The sequence below is a fragment of the Cnephaeus nilssonii genome (assembly GCF_951640355.1).
Source record: "Cnephaeus nilssonii genome assembly, chromosome: 11".
In the NCBI taxonomy this organism is placed as follows: Eukaryota; Metazoa; Chordata; class Mammalia; order Chiroptera; family Vespertilionidae; genus Cnephaeus; species Cnephaeus nilssonii.
Window position 1 is genome coordinate 41767955 of NC_137082.1, and position 27961 is coordinate 41795915.

The 27961-nt window shown below is 42.9% G+C and overlaps 1 protein-coding gene across 3 annotated transcripts in view; it reads left to right on the forward strand.

Annotated features, from left to right (window-relative positions):
- NEDD4L (NEDD4 like E3 ubiquitin protein ligase) overlaps positions 1-27961 on the forward strand; it is a 310671-nt gene that overhangs the window by 126745 nt on the left and 155965 nt on the right. Inside the window, exon 1 of one of the 3 annotated variants that reach the window (XM_079783555.1) lies at positions 27809-27862. The exons of the other annotated variants lie outside the window; for them this stretch is intronic. The gene's annotated coding sequence lies outside the window, so the exon portion shown is untranslated. Of the gene's footprint in view, positions 1-27808; positions 27863-27961 lie in introns of those variants that run through there. 3 annotated transcript variants of the gene reach the window in all.

Consider the following 27961-nt stretch of genomic DNA (forward strand, 5'->3'; position numbering starts at 1 on the left):
CTAAATGATGTTACAGTCAATGAAGCTCTGAGCCCGAGGGCCTGGTGATAGTGACTGCATTTCAGCATTCAGAAGCTGTTTCTGTGTTTATCTGAGTTTTGCAGCCAAATTCCCTGTGTTGAGGCTGTCAGAAGCCTGACTCCAAGGTAACTGGTAAATTACTAGGGAAGACAGTGGCCTTACTCTGTCGCAGCTTAAAATTTCATTGGTGAGATAGGCTCATTACAGACAATCACATTAAACGGGAACTTGGTGTATGACCAGAGCGTTAAACTGTATGCAGAGATGACAAGCGCTGAAGACTTCAGATCAATAAGACTCACGTGGTGGGCAAGCCTGCCCATGTCAGAAACCCCAGTGCCATCATGGTACCTGGCACATGGTCAGAGCTTGATAAGTACTTGATGAATGAGATTGCTTCTGAGCTGGCTTGTCCAGCCTGGCTTCCTAATTACAGGAGCCTGGGTCGTGAAAATGCAGGAGAAGCAGCTGAGCTTACATGTGAGCTTTCGGGGACTGGGAGATCAATGAGTGGTTCAGGGTCACAAATGATTGCTGATTCTCAGCACTATCGATTGCGTGTATTGCGTGTATTTAATAATGAGAGGAGAAAGTGTCAGCTCTCTTATGAGAAGCTTGCTGATTTCAGGAAGGTTAAGCTGTTAAGTTGCCTTAATATGAAGCAAAGAAGGTAGCTAATGGCGTTAGTAGGTCTCCTGCCACCCGGCTTACCCAGTTTAGTGGTTCATTAGCCCTCTGACAGGTTACCGCTGACTTCAGTGTTCTTACAAGGTGGACTTGGCGGTCCTTTTGTTTCACCGTCAGCAGGGCTCTCTGGTGGGCTGGTTTGGGGGTGCAGCCCACAGGTACTTGTGTCTGCCTTTCAGTGAAGCGCAGCAACCATCTAGTTATGCTGAGAGATGCTGGGAGCTGGAGAACATGGGATTTTTGGCCTTCAGGAGTTTATTATCAGTTGCTAATTTGAGCACATCTTGGACCTTGAACACGAGTTATAGATTTCCAGATGTTAAAAAAAAAAAGAAGACAAAGGATCCTTTGATGTATAGAGTTGTCTTTCTGCCTGCTTACTTAATTTACGATTGCTTTACAGAATTGATATCTAAGTCGGGTATGTCATGTTTCAATACAGTACACTCACCTGCGTGGCCTTGGGGCGGGGTTGGGGGGACAGGGTGCTTGTGATGGTTGCAGAGGTTTTTAAGGTAAAGTGGCTAAGAAGAGAACAAGGCTAGTGTGTGTGTGTGTGTGTGTGTGTGTGTGTGTGTGTGTAGGGCCATGTGTGGAATGTATTTCTTGATACAAGCTATTTTACGTAAGAGCTATTTATTTGCTTATTTCATATTATGAGAGTGCGCTTTTGATAGGAAGACAGCATGTACTAAAATTTACCTCTTCAATGAACCTAGTATAAAATTGAACTAAGTATCAATCAAGTGCTTAAATTTATAGTTGTTTCAAATAATCTATTGGGGTCATGTGGATGTAAAGGCTGAACATTTTACATAGCATAGAGTCTTAAAAATTCCTATCTCTTTGTGTAACTGAAAGAGGCATTTCTTATGCTCCCAGTAGATCTGCATGGAGGAAGATTTGCCAGCTTTGGCACAGCTGGTCACCCAGGCCTTGTTACAGCTGCCTATAAACCCATACGTATTGTGTTCATCACTAGTCTCATTTTAGAGAGTATCCTAATGACACCACCAAAATATGAATTTTTCAATGTTTTCCTTCTCGTGGCCCTCACTTCCTCTGGCAGATTTTTCCTAAGGTTGCTCCCTGCTTCTGAGAGCCTCCTGGACCTAAATATATTCACCAGGGAATGGTGAAGTCTTCTGGGAAGTGAAGAGGGAAGGAGCATTTCTTCAATATCACCCGATTGGTAGCTGTGTGTGTGTGACCTGACTCTGTGCTCCTGCTGCACTGAACAGCTCTCCTGAGCCCGGCAAGTATTGCCCACTGGTCAGGGCCCAGCTCAGAGGCTCTCTGATGTGTTCGGGGTCTTCAGCTGGTCTCTTTTCTTGGCAGAGATGCCTGCCTCATACTTCCCCATCAGAATTGGCTCTTGGCTGTGAGAGTCTGGAAACACACGGGCTCCCTGCTTCTCTTTTCTCTACTTGTCTTGGGAATTTTATTTTTTGTAACCAAATCACCAGATGTTGGATAGGGGACTAAGCTGATGCCAAAAAAGAACTTTTATCTTCCCTCTTGTATTTAGTGGCTTGATCAAAAACCTGTGGGAAAGAAGGAAGGCTGGAAAGAAAGTCTGGTGGGGAAGCCTAAAGGTTGACCTTGAGCAGCCAAACTAACTGTCAGGAAGTTAATGTGCTAGCAATGCGGCTGGAATTCAGAAGGGGGCTGCCTCTTGGAGAATGGATTGAAGATGGTGTGGGGTTCATGTCTGCAATGTGCTGGAGCTACCACCAGATGGCGATGGTGGCTTCTTGGCCCTCGGGACTCCCCTGTCTATGAAGGTCTCTAGTAGCATCTGCTTGACCAGATACTCATGCCATTGTCATTCCTATCAAAGACTGGTCTTATAAGTTACCTGTGAATTCCATTCTAAGAAATAATTGCCTTTTAAAAGGCAGCATTAAACAAAAATATCTGGCTCAGTTAAGAGCCTATTCTTTAATACTCTCTTAAAAGTGGGCATGATCTTGGCCTTGAAGTGGGAAGTTATAGGAATTTGGGGCAAAAAAACCTCCTCTAACTTGGACTGCAACTTGGTGTCCCTGTCAGGCTTTTGGCTGAAGGGTCATATGATCTGTTGACGGTTGTATGTTCAAATGACCTTTAAAATTGGCCTCCATTTGGAGATGTTGGTGAAAATAGAGAGTAGAAGAAGCATCTTTTGCTGTTGGATATGCATGGGATCAGTTGCTAAATTGAGGGAAGGTGAAAAGGGTGCCTGTGGTTGATGTAGGACAGTGGTCGGCAAACCGCGGCTCGCGAGCCACATGCGGCTCTTTGGCCCCTTGAGTGTGGCTCTTCCAGAAAATACCACGTGCGGGCGCGCACGAACAATGCTATTGAAACTTCGTGGCCCATGCGCAGAAGTCGGTTTTCGGCCTGGGCGAGTCTATTTTGAAGAAGTGGTTCTAACGCCGAGCCACACTCAAGGGGCCAAAGAGCCGCGGTTTGCCGACCACTGATTTAGGACAGTACTTTCAGAGCACAGGCTGGGGGGCGGGGGGTGAGTAAGTGAGTGAAGAAGGGACAGAGGCTTGTTGACAGTGGGCAGCAGGTGACTCCCCCTGGGATCTCAGTGAACAGCCCACGGAGGAGGTTTCACGCCTCCATTTCTACAGATAAGAGGTGAGGTAGGTCAGGAAACATGCCCAGTGTCCTTTAGCTCTCAAGGTGGTGGAGATGGAATCCAAAGCTACCCTGTCTGATGAAAATGGATGCTCATTCCATATACATGAGGACAATTGAGCAGTCATTTAAACAGTAGTATCCAGGGGTGTTTCTTCATTTCCTTGAATGCCCTTCCTCTCAACATTGGCATGAACATTCTCAAAAAATGCTGCTAACATTCTGAAAGGGACACTCTGTATGCCTCGGGTCACCTCAGCCAGGTATGCACACTTCTTACTAAGCTGGCTGCTAGCTCTCATGACTACAAATACCTTCCTCATATGTGTTGCTATGGAGGCAGTGTTGTAGGGTCATGATTTGAATTCCTTTTATGTCTCTTGAATCCACAAAGTTCCCCCTGGAGTCATTGGTTCTGCTTCCTTCCCTCTTCCCCACATTTGACTTTGCTCCTGATTTGAGTGAGACAGGCAGCAGCAGCAGCTTCCAGCCCAGGCAGGCTTCCGCTCAGCACCAGTGGGTGCAGCCTGAAGGGTGTCTGGCTCTCTGCATACCCTACCTGGGCGGTAGCTGCCGAGAGCCCTCCCCGCTGAGCGCTGAGCCGTCCTGGGAACTGGGCACCTCCCCCTCCAGGCTGTGGATCACCTGTCAACAGGGGGAACTGGCTGGCTGAGACTAGGATTTCTCCTCACTGCTGTTGTTAGGGAAACAGACAACCATCTGCATCTAGACCAGCCTCTCTCTCTTTCTCTCTCCCTCGAGACAAGGTCTTCTGCCTGGAATCTGGTAAGTGCCACCGAGGACTGCGCTCATTTTCCTTGGTTAACATAAGGAGAATGTTCTCTGGTGATGGATTCATTAGCTTTAAATGTGCCAGAATTTGGGGATCCAGCCCTTTTTCCTTTCCTCCCCCCTTTCCTTCCTTCCTTCCTTCCTTCCTTCCTTCCTTCCTTCCTTCCTTCCTTCCTTCCTTCCTTTCTTCCTTCCTTCCTTCTTTCCTTCCTTCTCTCCCTCCTTTCCTCCCTCCCTTCCTCCCTCCTCACTTCTTCCCTCCTTCCCTCCCTCCCTTTCTCTTTCTCTTTTTCATATCCATGAAACATTTTTTGCATGCTTCAAAAATAAAAATGTATATAGTGAAAATTTTAAATTATGTATTAAGCCTCTGGCATCTGGTTTGAAACCTATTTTTTCCAGTGCACTGGAAAATGATTAAGCAGACAGTGCTCTCTGGTGCCTCCCCCTTCCCTTTTGTGAATCAGTGACTGCATTTGTCATCACCGTGTTCCTGAAATGTTAGAAATAGACACAGGGAAGGGATCAGTCATTCAGAGTTCAGAAATTTCACCCCCAGGTGAAATGAGGGACAAGCTTTAATTTCTTTATTTTTGACTTCTTAGACTTCATGGTGCGTTAAGCTTAATTTAAAGCATGGCTAATCCAGCCAGGTTATCACGGGACAGGTGTGCCTCTTCATTGTTTTAGATTTGCCTCCTGGAATACAAATACCTTCCTCTTTTGTTTTAGAACCTTTACAGGAAATGTTTGATGATGGGTCACATGACTCCTAACTTTAGCTTTCACTTGTGTTCACACAGATTAAGTGGTTTGCTCGTATTCGGATATTCAACATTTATAATTTAAAAATTATAAATGAGGTGCCTGATAGATTACTATTCATTTGCCTTTCCCCCCACATTCCTCAGCCTCCACACATATAAAGTTGTATTCCCTTTAGGAGAAAATAAAACTGGCACTTAATATTTTCTTGACTCTGAGTTAAAGAATACTCACGATAAACATCTTTAAAATATGTCTAGAAATTAATCTCCAGGAGTCTATCTTCTATTTAAGGTTAATCTCACTGACAGAAATTAGTGTAGTTCTACCTTTATTTACTCATTTATTTTTTACTTCCACCACAAATAATGCTTTCAGGCAAATCTGTAATTGGAGGAAAGTTGAATGATGCACGACTGGAATGGCCTCTTTCCCAGACCAAGGTCTGCCTTACACGCTTGGTTGGTTTGGTTGCCTGTTGTAGAATCTGAAAGCCAGGGCCATGCCTGCTCTTTCTGGGGGGTCTGTCCACAGCCTTGGACGAGGGGCTGAGGAGCGCCTATGGACTCCAGTCCTGGAGGAGGAGCCCCACGTAGGCAGCAATGTGGTCTTGGGCCCCTGGGTGTGGGAGAAACAGTGGAGCAGCTTCATGAGTAGGGAAAGGCCATCCCTGTGCATGTGACTTGAAACTGGAGTCTAAGGGGGGGTTTCCGCTGACCAGTGGAAAAGCTGAGACACAAACTCTACCGACCATACCTATTCAGAATTCCTTACCTGTCCACGCACATGTGAGGTGACAGTCACACCTCCCAAGCGCTAAGGAAGAATAGAAAATAAACCTGGAGAACTAACTGCAGCTGGGGAAGAAGAGAACTCCCACCCCCTGCCCTAACCCCTCCAAGACACCCCTGTTTGGCTCTGCTCCCTCTGTGCCATTGTGGTGCCCTTCTCCCAAAATGCCCCAGACTGTGTGTTTGCCAACAAGAGGCTGCTGCTTTATCTAAATGCATTTTTTTTTTAAGCCTGTGAACTGCCATCCCTTGCCAAGGGGCCTGGGCCCTGGTTAATGATCTTTAATGTAAATGATTCTATGCCCTGGTTAACATTTAGCTTGGCTGGTCCCAGGCAGGTTGAACTCCGTGGTCCTTCCTGTGGTTTGCTCTTTGCCAACCACCCGCCCACCTGTAGGAACCGGGCACAGCCAGTTCTCTTTGTGTGTGCTCTTTCTCGGGAAAGGGGGTGGGTGGTGCCAGCCAGATGAGGTGCAATCAAAGATACTGAGCAGACTGAGCAGCTGCAGAGCGTCCTGCGCGTGGAGGGCTCCCGGGTGGGTGGCTCTCCAGAGATGGCCTTTTCCGCTGAGCCTGCTTTCGGGAGGGCTGCGGATGGGAGTTCTATGCTGGGTGGTCATCGTGGCCCCATGGCAGGGTGCCTGGGTCTCTAGGTCACCTTGGCAACCATCTGCGTCCTCACCTTTTTGGTAGGATACCTGTTGGCCTTCCTCTGCGAAAGAAAGGGTGTGCAGATGGTCTCCCAGCTCTTAGGGTGGGTGGAGGTAGCCATTTGCTTCTGGCCTAAATATATAGTGGTGGTGACTTCCACGCATTCACACTAACACCTAAAAAAAGATACAAAATAGCTTTCATAGCCACAAAAGTGAAAAATGTTCTTTTCTATGACTTTAAGAAACCATTTTTACAACCAGTTTGTAAAAATCCAGTGGCACCCGCCCTCAGTCTCTCAGGTCTCCCTGGAGAATTACTCCTCCTGTTTAACTGGTGCCCACTGAAGTCTTCTTCTCTGCCCACCCCCACATTAAGCAGAGTGACCCCAAAGAGAACCCCAAGGACATTCGCCTAACGCATTCCTAAGGCACAGACTTCCATCACACCTTTCCTCTCTCCCTGGCCTCCTTGTTCTTCCTGGAATGGGGTCTGTTTTCATCACTGATGGCAAAGTTATCCTTGGGCCGCTTGCCTGTCCTCGTGGGAGGTGGACTGTGGGTGGGTTGGGTGTCACCCAGGGGTCACAAGGTGTCCACGTTGGCCTCTTTCCCAGACCAAGGTCTGCCTTACACGCTTGGTTGGTTTGGCTGCCCGTTGTAGAATCAATCTGATGTTTACTTTAGCATCCTGGGATGGGAAAGATTAAGAATTATTTCTAACCCAAATTCCTTGTTTCTAGGAGATTATCCAGTCTATACATTATCTTCATCTATTGCCTTATAGAGTATAACTGACTCATAATAGTCGAGGGGGGGAATATAATTTGGCTTCTTTGGTCACCCATAGTGATTTTATTTTCTGAAACAAATACCTGTTTATATGGTCTAATAAAATATTTTTAAACAAATCATTTAATCCATGTGGAAACCTTACATTGCTATTGAAATCACATTTATTTATACATGTCATGGATTGCTTTAATGCTCCCAATTTTGCCTCCTCTCTCCTGGGGGCCATTGTCAATGTCTGGAGACATTTACTGTCCTTCAGTGGGGACAGACAGGCAAGCTGCTCTGTCTTGTCATGTGCACAGGCCACCCTCCACCGGTGTCAGCACGTCCAAGGTTGAGAGGCCTTGCCTTAGGGAATGCACAAAATTACAAATGTCATGGAAAGTCGGAACTTGCTGGGTAGCTGAGCCATCAGGAGTAAAAGTTGCTTTTGTTTTGTTTTGTTTCGTTTTGTTTTGCAAAAGTGCTCCACGGGGCCTGAGTTAATGGATAAATTAGTGGATCATGCAGTGTAACATAGTATTAAGGTAGTAAATTATATTTCTTTCAAGGTCAGATTATTGGCAGAATGTCTTATCTATATATATAAAAGGCTAATATGCAAATTGGCCCCTCAGGAGTTTGACCAGGAGACCTGGAGTTCGATCGCTCCCTATGTCGTGTGCTAACCACCAGTGGGCAGCACGGAATGAAGGCCGCAGCCAGCAGCTGGGGAAGGGAGGCTCTGGCTGGCAGCCTGAAGGAAGGCCCCGGCCAGCAGCAGAAGGCCCCAATCGGCCCTGATCGCCGGCCAGGCCTAGGGACCTTACCCGTGCACAAATTTTGTGTGCCGGGCCTCTAGTTTGATCATAATTTATTTAGTAGAAAGGTATTTGATAGTCTTCTGGTATCATTGGCTTGAATGGAGGGTTCGTTTTCCTGGTGAAACAGGAAAAGCTCTCCATTTGTGGTGGGAATCCCTGTGGTAGCTGGCGGGGAGGCCTGGTTGTGGCCTAGGACAGGATAGGGGTGTCCCTACTGCTGACCGCACTGTGTTTTCCAAGACTCAAATGAAGGACTTGTGGAATTTTAGACCTAGAGGGCAGTCTCAGTCAGTTCCGTCTAGTACTTTCACTTTTGAGATAAACTGTAGCCGAAAAGGTTAACTTTCCTTTTCTGATCATTCTGATGTGGTTTCTTCCTTATTTTAGTTCTTAGGGCAATTTTTGCCTGCTCAGTGAATTCACTTTCCAGTGGATCAAGTGCACACTTTCGACACCTTTTGTTGTCATCTTGCCTTGCACTTTGAAACCGTCAAGGTTAACTTTCAATGCACTCCTAGACCCCTTAATTCCGTTAAACTGACTTTGGGAAGGGGCAGTGGAGTTCGCACCTTTGGGTCCTGCAGTCCCCACAGAAGTACCCGTAGAAGTACCCACAGAAGTACCCGCAGAAGTATGTTGTAGGTTTCAGATCTGCAGGAAGCTCTCTGTTGATCTGATTTAACTGACACACAAGCTTAGCATAGCTGAACCAGTCTTAGCATCCAAAACTGGCTTCCAGGTTGTTGTTCTTCCTCCAACGACTTGTTATGCCATTGATAAGTGAGTTCTCTAAGGTGGTGGTTACTGGAGCTGTAGATCAAGGCTGGTCTGATGAAAAACGGACTCTCGATGGTGTTTCATCTATTTGCATTTTTCTTGGGCTTAGGATGCCTCGAGAAGCATCCTTTTAGTTCTTTATGCTTGTATTTGCTAAAATAGCCTTCCTTTGGCGAATTATAAATTCTAAGAAAGCCAAAATCACATCCTGGAACAGGAAAAAGACATTTAGGGAAAGACAGGAAATCTGCATAAAGTATGGACTAGTTAATGATCATATAGCAACCTTGATCCATTAATTGTGACACATGTATCACACTCATGTAAAATGTTAACAGGGAAACACGATATGGAGTACATGGGAACTCTGTGCTATTTTGCAATAATTCCACAACGGTTCTAAAATAAAACATTTATTTCAAGAAAAAGAAAAAGAAAATTGTTGCCATTTTGTTAAAACGATATAGTAGTGAAATTTATTGTTTTCTTTTTCTTTGAAATAGGCCGCCATAAAGTTGAATTACTCGTTCACCTCTCAGCTTTCTGCTCAGCATAGCCACAAAGTGCCCCTTTTCAAAATGCGCCCAAATTGGTTTGAGCCATTACAAACCCTATTATGTGATTTTATTGCCTGCCATCGCACTGACTCATGTCTAGGGGTACAGTGAAAAGACTACACCGAACTTTCAGGTTAAAAAGTTACATCAACAGGAAGTGTATTTTGAGGTGCCAGTTGAAACACTACCAGCTGGGAGTGCCACCAGCAATGCGCTAGTTGGACAAAGGGACATGTCCCTTTCTTGATGGGCCTCCACAGGCATCTGGGTGACAGATGTCAGCGTCTGTGAGGCCTGGTGTAATTCAATGCCTCTCAAACTGGAATAAGGAATTGTGGTTTCTGTGTTCGCAAAGCTACAAAATACACATGTGGGTGTATTGTATTTGATAAGTCTCTAAAATTGTTATTTTTGTGTTTAAACAACCATGGATGTATTGTGGGAGAAATGAAGAAATTACCAAGCATTCATTAAAGTTCTATTTGAAATTGCTGGCAGTACCCTCAGGCCGTGGTTGTAGCCCCCCTCCCCTGTTGGCATGGGTCTTACCAGGAGGCAGTATGAAAGGCACTGAACTTGGCGATAGAAGAACTTGACTTTGAATCTGTTTGAGTGAATTACCTGAGCCATAAATGGGCATACTAGTCATCCTGAAATCTTGTTGTAAAAACAGGATGAGCTCATTTAAGATGTATAGCTCTTTAATAGCCTTTAATTCCCTCAAGTTCTGGCCTTCTCTTTCATACCTGGTTTAAGGGTTGTAGCTCTTCAGGCTATAAACTCCCTTCCTGCTCCAGGTTTTTAAAGCCAGAAAGAGACCTTAGACATGGGCTCATCTTTCTCATGGTAGGTATGGACCGGAGACCCAGCAGGTGATGGTCTTCCTGTTACCTCTCCTTCCCTCTGCTCACTGTTGTCCAGGCTGACCCCCAGGGCAGTGTTACTCAGAGACCAGCAGCATCACCGGGGAGCTTGTTAGAGATGCAGAGTCTTGGGTCCAGCCCCAGATGTACTGAGTCAGGGTCTGCTTTCAATTGGACTCCCAGTGCGTCATACACAGTCGAGTTTGAGTATGGTGGTCTTATGGCCTCCTTCAGGAGGGGATGCAGCCATGGTTTATCAACAGGGACTGTGCAGGTCCTTTCCAACAGGTGGGTTACCTCCCCTCCCCCTCTGGATGCACCACTCTGGTCTACCTGTCCCTGCCTCACATGATGCACCCCTCTGGTCGTCTGACCCTGATTCACACCAACCTCCATCTGTGAGGGGCTCCGCATGGATCTTCAGGGGCTATGTCTTTCCTGGTTAATGCTGCCTTCATCCCCCCTCATTCACAGCCTTCATCTTTCTGGATTTATCTCTGTGCTCTAGCTTTTATTTCATGACTCTGTTCACACTCATTTGTGTATTTATTCACTTTATTGTGCATTCTGTCATCATTGATGTTAAGTGCCTTAAAATGCTTGCTCGTGTGTATACCACCATGTGAGAGTTTTCATTGTTGTTATTAGCTCCATTTCTTTGCATTGCTGCTGCTGTTGCTGTGTGTGTGTGTGTGTGTGTGTGTTGTGTAACTGATATTAGGCCTCAATGCATATTTAATTGGAAATTACTCAAATTATCCAAAAACTGAGTTGGCAAGCTAAAGTAACTACAAGTGATGAAATCATTGTACTAGTAATTAAATCCCTTACTACCGGATTCAGTATTCCCTGTCTCTCTTACATTTCAGTTTCGGAAGGTCAGTTTTTTAGGAAAGTGGAAATAATAATTTATCTAGATACAGTGCTGAGGTGTAGTACACTGGAGTAAAGATTTTAGTTATAACCATATGTAGTGTTGTTTAATGTATAAGAATATGAGGTTTTTTTTTTAAGTAGTTTATTATACTAAGAAACAGATGATCTTCCTAAACTATGTTAGCTGCACCCAAATTAGTAAATGTTAAAATAACGATGACTGGTGAAAACATTTTTCAAATTCTTTTTGCTTAAAATTAAATGAAATTCTCCATTTGGTAGTTGATCTCTCAGATAAATTAAGTCTTGCCAAACTCTCTGAGAATCAGACCCTAATAACTAGTGAATCAGACCCTAAAAACTTAAAGTATTTGAGACATAACAGCTATGTACTGCAATTTATAGGGCATAATTAAGTAAAGAATTTTTTTCAGTATTTAAAAATGTGTACTAGTAAAACTTAGCCTGGCTTAAGTGAATCTAGTTTAAGCTAGCTGCTGAGAAAAAGCATTTATTTTGCTTTTGGTATATATACAACAGGTGCTTATCTGGAATACAAGGAGGATTGAGCCCCTTGACTTCAGGATGCATATGGTCTAATAGCTTGAAATTTCCAGGGGGCAGGGTTTCGTTCATGGAATCACTCCAGCCAAATGAATGAGTAGGCACCTTAGATAGATGAAAATTACTCTTGTAACTTTACAGATATTTGACCTTATGTTAACTGACAACAGGTCATGATGTATAGGAATTGCATGTGTTTGAGCTTTAGTCTTTTAAAATCAGGTTAAGAATTTTCGTCATGTTTGTACCATTAAACATTCATTCCATAAAGAGTTTCATAGGTATTATACATTTTTCTGAAAGCTTAAAAAAGAAGGAAGAAGGTGTTAAAAAAAAAAAAGCACCAGAAGAAGGATCAAATGTTTTGTAAGATAAAATGAAACTCTCCAACTCTGAAATCTACTGAGTAGGATGAAGAAAGAAAAGGAAAGACTAGATTAAAAATAGAAAGTAGGAGCGACAGGAACTCAACATTCTATCACATAGAATGTGTATTAGATGCAGATAGCTAATAGGTTGTGAGCAATTCCACAAGAGAAATTGGGTTGAGAGTTAGACTAATTGGATAAATATTATTTTATGAATAAGATATTCTAAGAAGATACGCCAAATGCAGTAATATAAAATCAATTTTAGGTATCCTCCTTTATTATGACCTATGTGTGTTCCCTGCTTTTTAGATCATTAGTCCTCTTAATTAATTGCTAATGAACTGAGTGGTTTTATGGTCACCAAGCTAGCCACTCCTTAAACAATCCTGTGTCAGTAGGAGTGTGAGCAGTAGACCACTGAGCCAGCACTCCTCGTAATCTGTTGTGTTCACAAATGGCCAAAGGAATAACAGAGTTGAAAGAAGGATAAATATAGTCACCTGGCAAAAATATTTGGCCTTTCTCAACATCATGGAAGCTATATTTAGGAGAAATGTTTTTGGTAAAAATATTTGAAAGTTTGTTTTATAATCATAAGTAGCTTGGGTTATTCTGACTGAGGGAGGGGTGCAGTGAGAGGCAGGGCAGCTGACAGGGACTGTGGAGTTTGCCAGTTGGGAGAGGGAATTGAGAGGATTGAGTTCATCGGTATAGAATAAGAATAGAAAACACGAAGGATATAGAATCTTGAAATTCCAGGTTTTCCCTTAGTTATTTGGTGAGACTTATAGAGAGATGGTGGAAACCACCAGGAATTAAGAAAAGAAAGAAAATTACTGTGAAAAATGTTTCCATACCCTTTTCCTGGTATTCAGGTAGAGTGTAGTTCGGTCCAGTTCTGGTCAATTCCCTCTCACTTCCTGTTTTACCAACAATTTGGCTTGTGTTCTCCTCAAAGCTGCACTCTGCTTGAGTTCCCTGTGTATTTTCTGATTTTGGTCCTCCAAACCCCCCATCCCCGTGCAATTCTTTATGCTATGCCTCAGGTTCTCCTTCTCTCTCTCTTTTTCTCTCTCTCAACCCTGCTTACTTGGTGAGATCAAGTTCAGACACCAGCTTCTGTATGAAGGCGTCCTTAATTCCTTTCATTCCTTGTGATTCTCAGAGGAATTAAAGATGCCTCCCCGATGCATTGAGTGCAGGATGAAACCTCCAGGTGAGGTGTGACTTGGTAGAGCTCAGTAAAGTCAGTTTAAAGATGACACCAAGTTTTCCAGTCAAATGAAACCAGTTTATGGTGTTTGTGGAGCTGTGTTCACACTGGGACACCACCTCCTGTCCTCAGACACAAGTCCTGGGGGACACACACACCTAGGCGGCAGACAGCTCCATCTTTGCCTGTCACAGTAACTTAGGTGTAGATAATAAGGCATTTGGGCTTAAGATGTGCGGGAAAAATAATACAAAACAGCAGAGAGAGGCCAGGTGAGAGAAGAGACAAGGGGCAGGCTACAACACTGAAGTGACAGCAACTGGAGGCACTACATGTGTGTGTTGGGGCAGAGGCCTGGTGACTGCCTCTCCCTGACTGCATTAGGCATATGAACAGCATCAACAGGGCTGCAGGAAGCAATTGCATCCCCACCTGTGCATCTGCATAGGCATCACTTGGCACAGTACTGCCTTGTGAGGGGAGTGTGGCTGGCCCTCAGATACGGTTCGCCCACTCCTCCCTGTACAAGAAAAGCCTCTTCAGGTGCCTCCTCTCCCCTTGTTCTCCGTACTGTAAAACACTATAGATTTGCCCTCTACTCCCTTCTCTTTAAGCTTTAGCTTGCACTTGTTTGCAAAGAATAGAAATAGTTAGAAATATTCCACCAGAAAGTGAAATTTAAGTTCTTCAAAATATAATATGAGAATATCTGGAAATTTTTAACTGTCCCAACCAGTTTATTACTTAATGATACCAAGTAGTTGATGGCCATTAAACTTGGAAGACAGATATATTCCCCCATTTAATGTTGACAGATGAAAACCAGAGTGCCATGCAGAAAACCCCCCACACAAAACAGCCCACCAAATAACCCATTTGAAAGATTTTTCTGGGGAATTGGAAACATTGCTTGTTTATAGGCAGCACTGGGCCTTGAACATGAACTATAACTCATAGTTCTGGAGCAGTATTCCCTCTGCCCCTAAGAATGGACCAAGTAAGTTAGGGTGATGTGCATGTAGACTAGGGGTAGAGGTCATTGTGCCCATGATTGTTTGCTCTGGTGCAATAGGAATATATTAAGGTACAATATATTAAGTTGTTCAAGTTGCCCTTTGAACAACTCCAGGATTAGAGGCATGACCCCCACACAGTTGAAAATCTACTTATAACTTCTGACTTCCCCCCTTAACTACTAATAGTGTACTGTTGACTGGAAGCCTTACCCATAACATAAACAGTTAATTAATACATGTTTATATGGCATACTAGAGGCCCAGTGCATGGTGGGGTCCGGCCAGCCTGGCCCCAATCGGGGTGGATGGGGGCCGGGGCCTGGAGGGAGGTTGGCCAGCCAGCCCACCTGGATCAGGGCCCAATCAGGGCCGGGCCTGCTGGGGGAAGGGGCCGTGGAGGATTGTCCAGCGGGCCCTGCTGGGGGAAGGGGAGGGGGGCAATTGGGGGCAGGACCGGCCATGGGGAGGGGCTTCAGGAGGTTGGCCAGCTGGCCCTGCCCCTATTGGGGTAGGGGGTGGTGATCAGGGGCGGGGCCAGCTGGGAGGAGGGGCTGCGGGCCGATCGGGGGCAGGGCCGGCCATGGGGAGGGGCTGCAGGAGGTTGGCCAGCAGGCCCCACCCCCTATTGGGGTGGGGGGCAATCAGGCACTGGGCGGGCCCATTGAGGGCGGAGCCGGCCAGGGGGAAGGGCCACAGAGGTTGTGCAGCCGGCCCCCAATTGGCAGGTTTGCTGGCCACAGTGGGAGTCATAGCGATTGGTCATGGCGTTCCAGTTGCTGGCTTTTTATACATATAGATATATTATATGCTGTGTCCTTATAATAAAATAAGTTAAAGAAATGTTATTAAAATGGTCATAAGGAAGAGAAAATACATTTACAGTATTTATGGGGAAAATCTTCACATAAATGCGCCTCCACAGTTCAAACTTGTGTTGTACAAGGGTGGGCTGTAGGGTTGTCAATCTTGTGCAGAACCAGCCAGTGGGTTCTAAGAGACTCGAGAGCTTAGGGCTCCTGAATTCCATGCCACCTTTGTAATATCTCTGTAATTTAGTAGAGCAATAACCAAGTCCACCCCCCAGTAATGTTCTTGGAGCACAGTCACACACGTGAAGGGGTGTCTGACATCTGGCTGCTGTCAGGATCTGCGGATTGTAAAACAGGACGTTCATGTGAGGTGGGACTGTGCTCCCTTCCCCAAGAAGGAGTGCTTGTAGCCTGACAGAACGGCAGTATTAGTTCCGCACTGGTTTCATTAAATGGTTTCTACCATTAAAGAGTCCCTGTTGTGATGGAGATTTAACAGTAGTAATTTATTTACTGAGATTCACTGGGGAAAATATTCAGGAACAACGTGAAAAAAATTAAATATAGAACATGTTCAAAGTTTCTTTTTGGTTTCAGTTCTTACAAGGACTTAGGGTAGCAACGCAAATGGAAGTATTTGCTTAGTCGGTTGGTGGTTTACAGGAGTCAGAACTAAAATTTGTCAGAAGTAGGTTGAACCTCTTTCTCTGCCTGTTGTCAGAGGGCCTAAAAATGGAAACGTGAGCCCAAGCTCTTTCCCGACCATCAAGGTAATTCTGAATGAGTAGAGCATAAATAAATGTGATTCCAGCTGCGTGTCACCTTCAAGTTTCCCAGGCCCGGTAGGGCCCTTATAAATCTGAAGTGCCCTGTAGTGAGGACTGAGGAAATAGCAGCTCTGCTTCGGGCCTCTCAACGCTTTTCTAACGAGGCCCAGAGCCGCTCGCCCTGGGATAAGCAGATCCTCTTTCTGTCCCTTCGGCATCAACTTCTAAGTGTTTCTATTTGAAGTAATCACGTTGACAAGGGCACTTTTTCGGTAGTACCCGGAAGCCATGGGTTCTGAGTGATTGTTGAACCCGGAAGTCGTGGATTCTGAGTGATTGTTGAACCCGGAAGTCGTGGGTTCTGACTCATTGTGGCACCCGGAAGCCATGGATTCTGAGTGATTGTTGAACCCGGAAGTCGTGGGTTCTGACTCATTGTGGCACCCGGAAGCCATGGATTCTGAGTGATTGTTGAACCCGGAAGTCGTGGGTTCTGACTCATTGTTGAACCCGGAAGTCGTGGGTTCTGACTCTTTGTGGCACCCGGAAGCCATGGATTCTGAGTGATTGTTGAACCCGGAAGTCGTGGGTTCTGACTCATTGTTGAACCCGGAAGTCGTGGGTTCTGACTCATTGTGGCACCCGGAAGCCGTGGGTTCTGAGTGATATCTTCTGATGACCTGAGAGTTCTGTACAAACCTGTTCAGAAGTTGAGCCTCAAATGTGTTAGGCTGCATTTTTACATCAGTAAGTTCACTGTTGTGATACGGGAGAGAATCTTTGTTGACTTAGGATCTGTGGCGACCTAGGTTTGGAAGACTGAACTAGACTGTTTTGATAACAGCAGTTTTAATAGTAGGCCAAAGGTGCACTGGCTGCAGCATTGATTCTGGTGGTAACTTTTTTCTAAACCTATGTGTGAATAGAATTTGTTTAAACTTGGCCTGTGCTAGGGAAATGGGGACGGCTCTTCCTCATCCTGCCGCTGGCTTACCACCCCCTGCCAGCTAGTTCCATTGCTTACTCGAATGGTGAATCTTAGAATTGTTATCTTAGGCACTTTTCTTTCTTGTTCTTTATAAAAATTCTAAACATTGTAGAACATATCACCTAGAAAGGGAAAGCTATCTTCCTTATTAAAGAAGATGAAAAAATCAAGGGATTAATGTGTGCATCATAAGACATTAGGAAAAGAACAACTAAATAGACAAAAAGTAAAAAGTGAGGAAGGAGGAATTAATAGGCAACAAAGATAAAAGTTAAAATTAATAAAACAAAATGGGATTTAAAGCATAATTAACTCCAATAGCTAAGTATTTGAAAGAACCAATAAAATAAACTCCCATTCTAACAGGAAAAAAAGAGCAAAAATAAATTATAGGAATAAGAAAGGAGACACAGGGAGGTTAACCAACTTTATAGGAAAATGCTATAAGAAGCCCTATGACAACAAATTTGAAAACTTAGAGATGATGTTTTAGTAAAATACAAATTACCAAAATTGATTCAAGGAGCATGGAAAACTTGAAAAGGCCAGTTACGGTAGAAGAGGTAGGAAATGTGGATTAAAAGTCACCATTGAAAAAGTCATCAGGACCCCATGGGGTTCCAGTTGAGTTTTAGCTAACCTTTAAAAAAATCAGAAAATTTTATCTAACCTTTAGAAAACAGAAACTTTTATCTAACCTTTAAAAAAACAGAAAATTTAACCTTTATAAAAGAGTCTTATTTATACTGTTCTAGGACATACTGAAGTATGAAAAGGTTCCTACTTCATTTTATAAAACTAGCATAATTTTAATGCCTGATAAATTTTAAAGCAAAGAATAGACCAATATTATTTATGAAAATAAATGCAAAAATTTAAAATAATTCACTAACAAATACACTTTGAGTGCATCAAAAGCCAATGCACTATAATTAATACTTACTTTAGTAATACTAGGATGATCAGGTACTAGGAACTTTTATCACCATCACCCATATTCTTCCCCAATATATTAAAGGCAACAAGTTTTCAACATGCAATAGAGGCTGGCCAGACATTTGATAAAGTTAGGCAGCCAATCCTAATATACTAGTATTACAATCTACAAAAGCAATATAGGAATAAAAATAAAGTACACACAAAAAAAGGCTATATAGTACCCCAAAAATCACCCAACAACCCTTACTTCCTGAAAGGCAAAACACTAAACAGTTATAATTAGGAATTATAAAAGGATGTATGCTTTTATAATTATTTAACATTGTCTTAAAGGTTCTAGAAAATGCCGTAAGATTGTGAAATGTTTGTATGTCTAGGAAATCCAAGACTCTCTCTCAAAAAAACAACAACCCACACAACAAACACTAAAATTAATAGGAAAACTTATTAAGATAGCTGTTAAAAAAAGAAGTCCCTACAAATTGTCATCTTTTCTCTGTTTTGAAAATGAGTGCCTGGAAATGGAAGTTAAGTATTCCTTTTCTCAACAGCAGCAAATGCCCTAGGAAAAAATTGAACAAGTGTGGGACCTGTGTCCTTGTTAGTGAAAGATAGGAAATTAAAAAAATAGCATAAATATGTTATTCCAAAATTAATACATTTATTGCAATTCCATTTAGAATTTCCAAAGTAGTGGGGTGTTCTTTTTCTCTTATTTTGAACTGAATAAAATAATCCGGAAGTTTATATACAAGAGTAAATGCATAATGCTTGAGAAGAGCCCAGATGAATATGGAGAAGAAAACCATTGAGGAAAAGTTGACTTGCAGGTGATCATACCATGAAAAGAAAGTCTTTGTGACCAGATCAATGTGTTACTGATAACAGATTGCATAAGTGGTTCAATGAAACAGAATAGAGAATCCGGGACTGCGTTTCATTAAGTAAGAGAAGTTAATATGTAGTAAGATGAACACTTCAGTACTGTTGAGAAAATATTACATTATTTGTTGGATGATATTGGCCTAATCAACTTTTCAGAGGGGCGGGGAGGGGATGGACCTCTGTCTTACATTATAATCAGAAATAAATCCCAGAATCTTTTGTGATGACAAGCAATTCAAATTTGCAAGAAAATGCAAGCAACTACTTGTATATAATCTTGGGGGTGAGGAAGAATGACACACTGGGGAGGGTATTTATAAAAAAATGTATAATAGACAAAGGGTTACTATTTATCATATTAATAACTTATGAATTGGCAAAAAAATAAACCCACAAGAAAACACGACTCAGGGAAAATGGACAAAGAACATGCAACTCAACTGAGAGCAAATGCAGACAGCCAGCAAACCTTTGAAAAATAATTCACAGTTGCTAGAAGAATGCAGATTAAAACAACAAGGAGACATTAAACCCATCAGACTGGTAAAAATAGAGAATAACACGTCTTGCTAGCAAGGATTTAGTAGAAACAGTATTCTAATAATACTGAGGGAAACATGAATTACCATGCTTTATTTGGAAAGCAGACTGGTGATGCATATTAAAATTAAACATTAATATACCTTTCCACTAAGCAGCCTTTCTCCCGGCTGTCTGTCTTCTAGAAATAAAAGTGTCTGTACGCAAGGCCATATGTATAAGGATGTTTATTGTACCATTACAGTGGCAAGATACTGAAAATGCAAATGTGCATCAGTTGAAAAATGGCTAATTTATACAATATTTGGACTGTGTCTCTTCATATAGCCATTGAACAGAAAAAGTTAGAGCTGTGTTAGAGTTGGCTTGGGAGGGGTCCTATGAGAAACTGCTACATGAGAAGTAAGATGCAGAACAGTACAGTGTCCATTGTGAAACAAAGACAGTCTCCCTGTATCTGCCCGTGTGTGAATCTGTGCGCATGGAGCAAAAGATGAAAGCGCTCCTTCTCTAAATTAAGAAGGACGAATGGAGGTTGGTGTGGATGATGGGGTGGGGGATATCTAAGCCTCCTCTTCTCCCTCTAAATGTAAAACCCCACATGGTGTTAACCACATTCCACATTTTTCTTGTGGAGGCAGCTGCACAGTTCTGTGGTTTGAGGTTCAAAATCTTGGTTCCTTCTCCTAGACTTCTCATTCCCTTTTACTTCCTCATACCAGCCTGTGCTTGTTTTGATGCCCTGATACCGTCTCAGCTTTTATGAGGATATTAATGATGCATATTTAAAATTCTTCTGTTTCCAACTCTGTTTGCACACTCCCCTTACAAGCTCCCGCCCCTTGTTCACAGCCCTGCTTGTTTCACATTTGGTGACTCTTGGTTGCATCTGGTCTTTGTATTGCTGACTCCTGTTTTCCCCTTTCTCATCAGAGGAACCTGCCACTGTATCTGTCAGGTTGAGGCCATGTGTAGAGCATGGGTGGGATGGGCCAGCAGTGGCCTTTTATGTAGCTCCTGCGTGTCCCTCCTGGCCATCTTTAGGTACCTGCCTGTCTTAGGAACACACTTCTGCTTTCACCTGCACGATGAAGGAGGAAGTGACCTTTCCTGATTAATCATCCCGATTGTTGCCTCCAGGTCTCCCCACACTCTTGTACCACTTGACTTGAATTTCTGGAACCTAAAGAATACTTCCACCCATGCAGTGGCTCTCTGCTGCACACACCGAGGCTCTGGTTTTGTTTTTCTGTCCCTCATACCCATCCCGTTTCTGTTCACTGGTGATAGTCTTTCCTACTTCCCCGGACTTTTGTGGGTGTGGTATTTCAATTCAAGCATGTCAGACCCGCAGCCGGCGGGCCACCTGCTTCGTTTAAACATGCTTAATTCTAGATGGGAGAGGCACGGAAGAAATGTACACTCAAAGGACCATTGAATATAAATTTCTCTAAGCCTTGGTTTTCTCATCTGTAGAGCAGGGATAGCAACAGTACCTATCTCACAGGGTTATTGTGAAGATTAAAGAACATGATGCTCGCAAAGGGCTTAGAATAGTGCCTGCCATATACAGGCAGACCCTGCAGATATTTCAGGCTTAGCTCCAGACCACCACAATAAAGTGAGTTGTCATCTTTGCACTGGTGGAGAGTCTTGCCTTCAACTTGTAAAAACCTCAACATCAGTGAAGCACAGTAAAACAAAGTGCAATACAACAAGACATTCCTGTACTAAGAATTCCATCCAAGTTAGCTGCTGCTGCTTTCAGAAAATGGACCATGGTAGACATACTAGATTAACATATCTACCCTGTCTTCTGCCACGATGTTTTGAAAGCTCTGTGGTATTTATTGATATATCTACATGTGGGTATTTCTGTAGATAAATTCCTACAGCCTAATTCTTGGATGAAGACATCAACATATACAATGTTCATCGTTATCAGGGATTGCCCTCTCAAGTATTACAAGGGGTTCCTCTAGCTCCAGTAGTTGAAAGTAGTTTTCCTCATGTTCTACATTACTCCGTTTTTTTCTGCCTTTTAATCTTTGCCATTATGGAAGGTAAAAATTGTATGCCATTAGTCAGTGAGGCTGAGTATCTCTTCATATATTTGTATTTTCTCTTATATGAAGTGCTGATTCTCATTCTTTGTCCATTCTTCCTTTGAGTTGTGAGTTTTTCATTGATTTGTAAGATAGTTTTGTAAATAGTGTTTTTTGATGTACTGTCTTTTGTCAGGAAGCTTTGAATTTAACATTGGGCTTTTAAATGTCTTTCCTGTGGTATATTGAAAAGCTAACAACTATTTATATAGCATATATTTATGTTACAAAAAAGGAGGGGTTTTCCCTTCAATTGCAAAAGTTATTAAACATTGTTCTGAATCTGGAAAAAAAAAAGTTAGAAGGAAAAAGCTACCAGCAACAGAAAGAGCATCACTCTTAATATTTGGCATTTTCATTTTAGTTGTCATCTAGTAGGGAATGTGTATTTTTACATAATTTGCATGATAATGTCTGTAGCCTATTTTTGGTCAGTTAACAGTCTATTATGTGCTATGCCACATTCCATTTTCTTAGGATATAATACCTTATTTAATCATTTCTCTTTAGTTTAAATTTTCAATATTTCCTATTACTGTGCAATTTTTTTAAAGCTAGATTATGCTCTTATGATACAAGTACCTCCTTGGAAATGGGATTACAAAATCCAGCAATATTAGGATTTAAATACTTTGGGTACATATTACCAGTTTGCTTTCCTGAAGTGTGCTACCAGTCAATGTTTCCATCAGCATAAAGACTCTTACTGCACCTCCCTCAGAAGACCAGAGCCAACCAGAGAAGGTCTGAGAGTGGAGCTTCAGAAAGAAGCACAGCCGGTATGATGCCCAGCGTTCAGGTGGCAGTGAGCTTCAGAGGTTTGAAGAAGAGCCAGAGGCCAGTGGGGTGGAGGATGGGAGCGTGACAGGGAGGATGGGGAGGACCAGAGCAGGCTCTTGAGGGCTGCAAGGGCCACCCTGAGGAATTTGCATTTTATGCTTAAAGTTGTGGAAAGTCGGCAGAGGGAGTTGCCAGACAGTAGTGGCTGGGTGTGACTATTGTTGCAGGTAAGAATGTTTGCCCCAGCTGTGGCCATGGCTTGTGTGAGAGAGGATGGTTTGAACATCTGGATGGTTGGGGATTTTTTTAGTGTGTGTGGTGATTAATTATTTAGGGACCATTGATGGACTGGATGTGTGAGGGATAAAGAAAGGAATGGAACTGAGGAAATCCAGCTTGAACAGCTGGCTGGTTGGTGGCCACTGAGGTGCAAGTGGTTAGCTGGGGAACAGGTGCAGAAGCAGAACCAGAAGCTGATGTTAGGGCTCTTGGATCTCCAAATGGTCATGTGAAGGAGATGATGGAGAATGAGGATGGAGCTCGAGGGAGAGGCCAGGCGTGGGTAGGCCTTTGGGAGTCATTTGCTTTTAGATGGTCAGTACAGCCAAAGGGACTGGGCAGGGTCATAAGGTGAGGTGTTTCTTTCATGTGAAAATGTGTTTAGGACCCTGAGTAACTGCCCTAAAATAATGAAGATTAGAGAACTGTTTGTAAGCTGTCACTCTTAAATGGTTGAGGCTACACATCACTGGGTCTTGGCTAGTATTTGGAGTGGAGTAGGTACATGATACTATGTTTACCAAATGATGTTTCAAGATTCAAGAGACCTTTCCCCATCTTGCTGAGACATTTTCTGTTCAGTTGTTTCAATCAAGTCACTTGATTGTGTTAACCTGCGAGACTTATAACCTGCACACTGACCTTTTTTTTTTGTAAGGCATGGAAGAAAAGGCTAATCCACATTAGGAAGATTTCATTTAAGACCTTGTAAGAAAATTCAAGACTTTGTGCTATAATCATCAAACCTTGCCTGTGTTATGGAAAGATTTTTGCCTGTGTCGTGTCATCCTTGTTTTGTTCAATTTATTCCTCCCCCTCCAAGTGTCCTAGTTTCTCTTCTACTGAAGTTAGTTTTGAACAAAACAGAGAAACTTTTTTTTTTTCATTTGGTTACTCAGTTTGTTTGTTTTTTCAAATAGGTGATAATACATCCTTAGCAATTTTTTAAAATTCTCACTGAAGGATATGTTTCTTGATTTTAGAGAGAGAGGAAGGGAGGGAGGGAGGGAGGGAGGGAGAGAGAGAGAGAGAGAGAGAGAGAGAGAGCGAGAGAGAGAGAGAGAGAGAGAGAGAGAGAGAGAGAGAGAGAGAGAGGAAAAAACCCCACATTGATGTGAGAAAGAAACATGGATAGTTTGCCTCCTGTATGCTCCACCGGGGATTGAACCCAAAACCTAGGCATGTGCCCTGACGGGGAATTGAACCTGCCACCTTTTTGGTGTATGGGATGACGCTCCAACCAATTGCTAAGGTCACTTGACCAGGACCTTAGCAAATTTCAAATCACATGTTTGTTTTCTTTTCCCCCTGACTGTAAAGGAATTAAGACATTGGAAAAGATAAAGTATAAAGCAGTGATCTACCTGTAATTCGAATAGCCAGAGAAAGAGTGAGCGTTTACTATTTTGTTTTCATTCCTTCTGGTCCTTTGCCTATATTTATATATGTATATGGAAATAGTTTATGTATTTGGAATAATGCTATAATCCTGTTAAGAACTTTTAACCAGTATTTTATGGTGCATATTTTATGATAACTTATATTTCTAGAAACATGATTTTGAAACTGCAGAGTATGGGTAAATTCATGCTGGCTTTTAACAACAACAACAACAACAACAACAAATCTCAAGATGATCTCAGTAACTGACAAATCTTCCTAAGACTAAAATTCCAAGCAAACAGAATACAAACACTGAAAAGTCTTTGAGATACTACTCTGAAGTTCGAATTTTGTGTTTTTAAAAGATCTTGATTTGAAGTCACCTTTCACACTTTTCTTACTCGCTTTGGTTATGTTAACTTAAAATTTAATTACCTTTCACACACTTCACTGCTTTCCATTGGAACATACTGGTCCAGTGTGACACTTTGTGGTATTTCATAAAATTCCACCTTATAAGCCATCCTAATTTTCTAAGTGTAGTAAACAATATTGAGCACATTCTTTTGGTAATATGTCAGAAGTGCTAAGAGCCATAAAAAGATGTGCATTTAATGTAAGTAATATAGAATTACAGAATCGCCATGCATTTTTTAACATTATTTTGGGGGAAAAAAACAAAAACACAAAAAACCCAAGGGGTGTGAGACTAGAAGCAGCCTTTCCTTTTGGCATCCTTCCGGTAGACCCAGCCCTGGTCATTCACAGGTGTACCTCCTGTGATCTTCCTTGCCAGTAATAACAGTGGGGAATTCCAGGAAAGGCTGCTATCCTTAGAGCTCCCTTTGCTAAATGCATTCTGCCCACATTGGGAAGCTGAAGTTTCTGTCTCAGGACACCAGTCTCTTCTTGCTCATCATTTGATTATTAATGCAGAGTCTGTATTTGCTTGGAAAACTCTCCTTCAACCTTATGTAGCCCTTGACCCTTGACTATTTTTGTCTCATGTTTCCCTCCTTTCCTCTCAAACCAGCTTTCTCTTGTGCCTTCTTCTCCAAGATTCGAATCCCATTTTTTTTAGGATTTATTTTAAATCTCGGAAATCTCATTGTGTCTGCTATTGCTTTAATGGAGATTATGACTCAGAAGCTATAAAAATGGACATAAAATATGTAAAATTTTAAATTGGGTTATGTTATATATAGTTTTATAGTTCACGATTCTAACAGTATATTGTGAAAGTTTTCCCATGTTTTAAAATATTCTTTCAGGACATGAACATATAGATATCTGTACTTTATTTTCTCTCTGGTTGATCATCAAGAGTGCTTACAGTTTTTCAGTTATGTTTTATAAGGAGCTTCTTGGTCTGTATGACTCGACTATAATCCCTGATTTATTTTTATAGACTCTTTATTTCCTTCTCAGTGATACCCCTTTTTAGACTTTCTTCATCTTTATTTATTCTGTTGCAACACATTCCTAGCAGATTTCCTTGTTTTCAGTTTCAATGGACTCGAGGTTGCTCTGCCCCACTGATAACCTCAATGACCTTGGAAACTACAGCACATCTGTGACACCCCTGTGTCCATATCTGTTTAAGAACTCCAGTCACTCTCATCCATTTACCCCTCATACCTTCTTCCTGGGCGCTCTGACTTGTGGGGGGAACCTGCAGTGTCATACATGCTGGCCACTCTGAGTTTATGACACTATCTGCCATCAGACTTCCATGCTGCTCAACTTCTTTGACTCAGCCCACCTCTGCTTCCTTTTGCTCCCCAGTTGTTCCAGACTTTGATATTCTTGGCTCAATCTTTAATCCCTATCCCACTCTCAGCCCATGACCTTGTCTTCTACTTCTCTGCAGCAGCAGCCCTTAGTTGGAGCAGTACTATAAACTGCCCTTCCCTCTACCTAGTTCATATCTACAGCAGCAATTGTCCTTTCTTCTTACGTATCACCTCAGAAGCAGCTTCCACCCCTTCTCCAAGGACACCAACTACTTCACTCTGCACAAAGTCCTGTCCTTTTAAACCAATGGTTCTCAACTGGGGGTATCTTTGCCTCCTAGGGAACATTTAGCAATGTCTGGAGATAGTGTTTGGTTGTCACACCCGAGGAGAGCTGCTATCTAGAGGCCAGAGGCCAGAGATGCTACTAAATATCCTACAATGCACAGAACAGATCCCCTTTCACATCAAGAATTAGCTGGCCCCCAATGTCCATAGAGCCCAGGTTAAGAAAGCTTGCTTTAGATCTCGTCTTAGACCTAAGCCATGCTCCATTGCTTGTCCAGTGTCTGCATTCTTGTCTCTCTTCACCACAGCTGCTTTGTGGAACATCATTTGTTGTTGTTTGTTTGTTTGTTTTTCTTTTTGTAATATTGGATTTGAGACGTTTCAAGATACCCTCAGATAGTAGTATAATGGGAGCGGGGATAGTGACTGCATTGAGACCCATTGTTTGTGTTGAATCTACTTTAGTGTCTGTTCCTAGATCGTGGTGCTTCCCTGGTTGGGTCCCACTTTCCTCTGGATGGAGAGACTTGAACTAAGGGTTCTAATGCTCCCGACATTGCTACCATTTACTAATTCAGTGTTATAATTGTTGTGGCCAGGTTTAGTTGCATTTTAGTGGAGGTTGGGCCAAGGCTGATCTCCATGAGTTGGGGAGAAAGATGTAGTTAACCTGAAAGTGGATGCACACCATGTGGCCAGTAAGTTTGTTAATGGTGGTAGCAAAATTGTAGTTGGAAAAATCAAGTGTGGGCTTTTTCCTCCTCCCAGAATAAGATTTTTCTATGCCTTTTTTCAAGGCAGAACTGTGGGCATAGAGGGAGGAAAGATAATAAAATGAAATGTTTGGATGTGGGAAAATGATTATTAATCAGAAATGTGAATTCTGTCTTCACTTTTTATATTAATACTTGGAGTTTCTGCTCTTAAATTGAGATTGTTTAGCACTTATGTGTCCTCACTTTCTGCTTAAACCTTGAGGGAGTTTTCTTATTTCAAGAATTCTACTGAAAATGGTTGGAACTGTCAACCTGTGAGGAACTATCTGTGAGGGTGTATTTGAGGACAGGGTTTCTGGTAGTAGCCCAATGCCCCATTTCTCCACCAAGACGTCAGTGATCCTCCCAGCCACTAGAGGTTGCTGGCTCCCCTGGTGATCTGTTTTGTCATCCCAGCACCTCCGGGAATCCTAGCCTTTGAGCGCCTGTGGGAACTCGAAAGTCTAGTTTAGAGTTTCTCATTTGACATGCCAGGAACACTTAATGAGTGAGCACGCCACCAAATTGGAGTTCATGTGGAAAGTTAGCTTGTTGCTATAAGTAAGAACACTTCCTGTGTCAGCCATACCTGTGGGGTTGTAGAGTGGGGTTTGACCTGCTTCAAGCAAGAGCAAAAAGGAGTCCTTTAGTGCCAGTCACAAGCCCGAGAAAGAGCACACCTTTCACTTGGCCCTGGGAGTTGAGCAGAATAAAGGGTAGTCAGTTCCATAAACCGTACCCCTCAAATGGGACTCAGGGCCCTTGATCTATGCCTGGCATCTGAAAATGGTTTGCACACCAGAGATGTTGGATTCATAGGGAGGTGCTGTCTCTCTTGTGATACTAAATCCCTCCATCTTTTTTGTTTGGTGGTGTAGTTTGTATCATAGTTTTCTTTGAAACCTCGGACACCATTTTAAACAAGCAAACAGCCCAATCCCAGGTTATATTACTTAGAAAACCATGTGCTTTCTGGGTATTGCCTGTCCTGTCAGGCATGTCCTCCATTCCTCTTTCTATGATCGAGAACTGTCATTTGAAGAAGCAGTGCTGCAGGTAACAGCCTTCTGGCAGGTGTGGCTGTGTCAGCTGAATGCCGAGCTGGGCGGGGTTACTTAGGCTTACGGTAGGGGTGGAGCTTGACTCAACTCCTTTTCCACCAAGGAGCATTTCTTTCTAGCTGTCATTGAAGTGATTCATCAGGGTAAGGAGCCAGCTCGGAGCATTCCTCCTCAGTTGTGTTAAAACTTGCGGGGGGTCCCCGAGAACCAGCAGAGGTGTGTGCTGGCAGCATTTCAACACAGGGAAGGAGAAGACAGACCAGAGCCCGAGGGTCCTACGGTCGTCCAGGTGGATTTCCAGCTGTGCTACCAGAACTAGCCCAATCTGACACCCGGCAGGAGAGGTGGCTTGTTTTCTGTGAGCCTTGAGGACAATTATAGGTAAGCACAAAGACACCACTGTATGTTTATTATATGAATGCATAACATCTACTATTGGCATGGAGTTGGAGTTTGGTGTAGTACTGTTTTTATATCTGT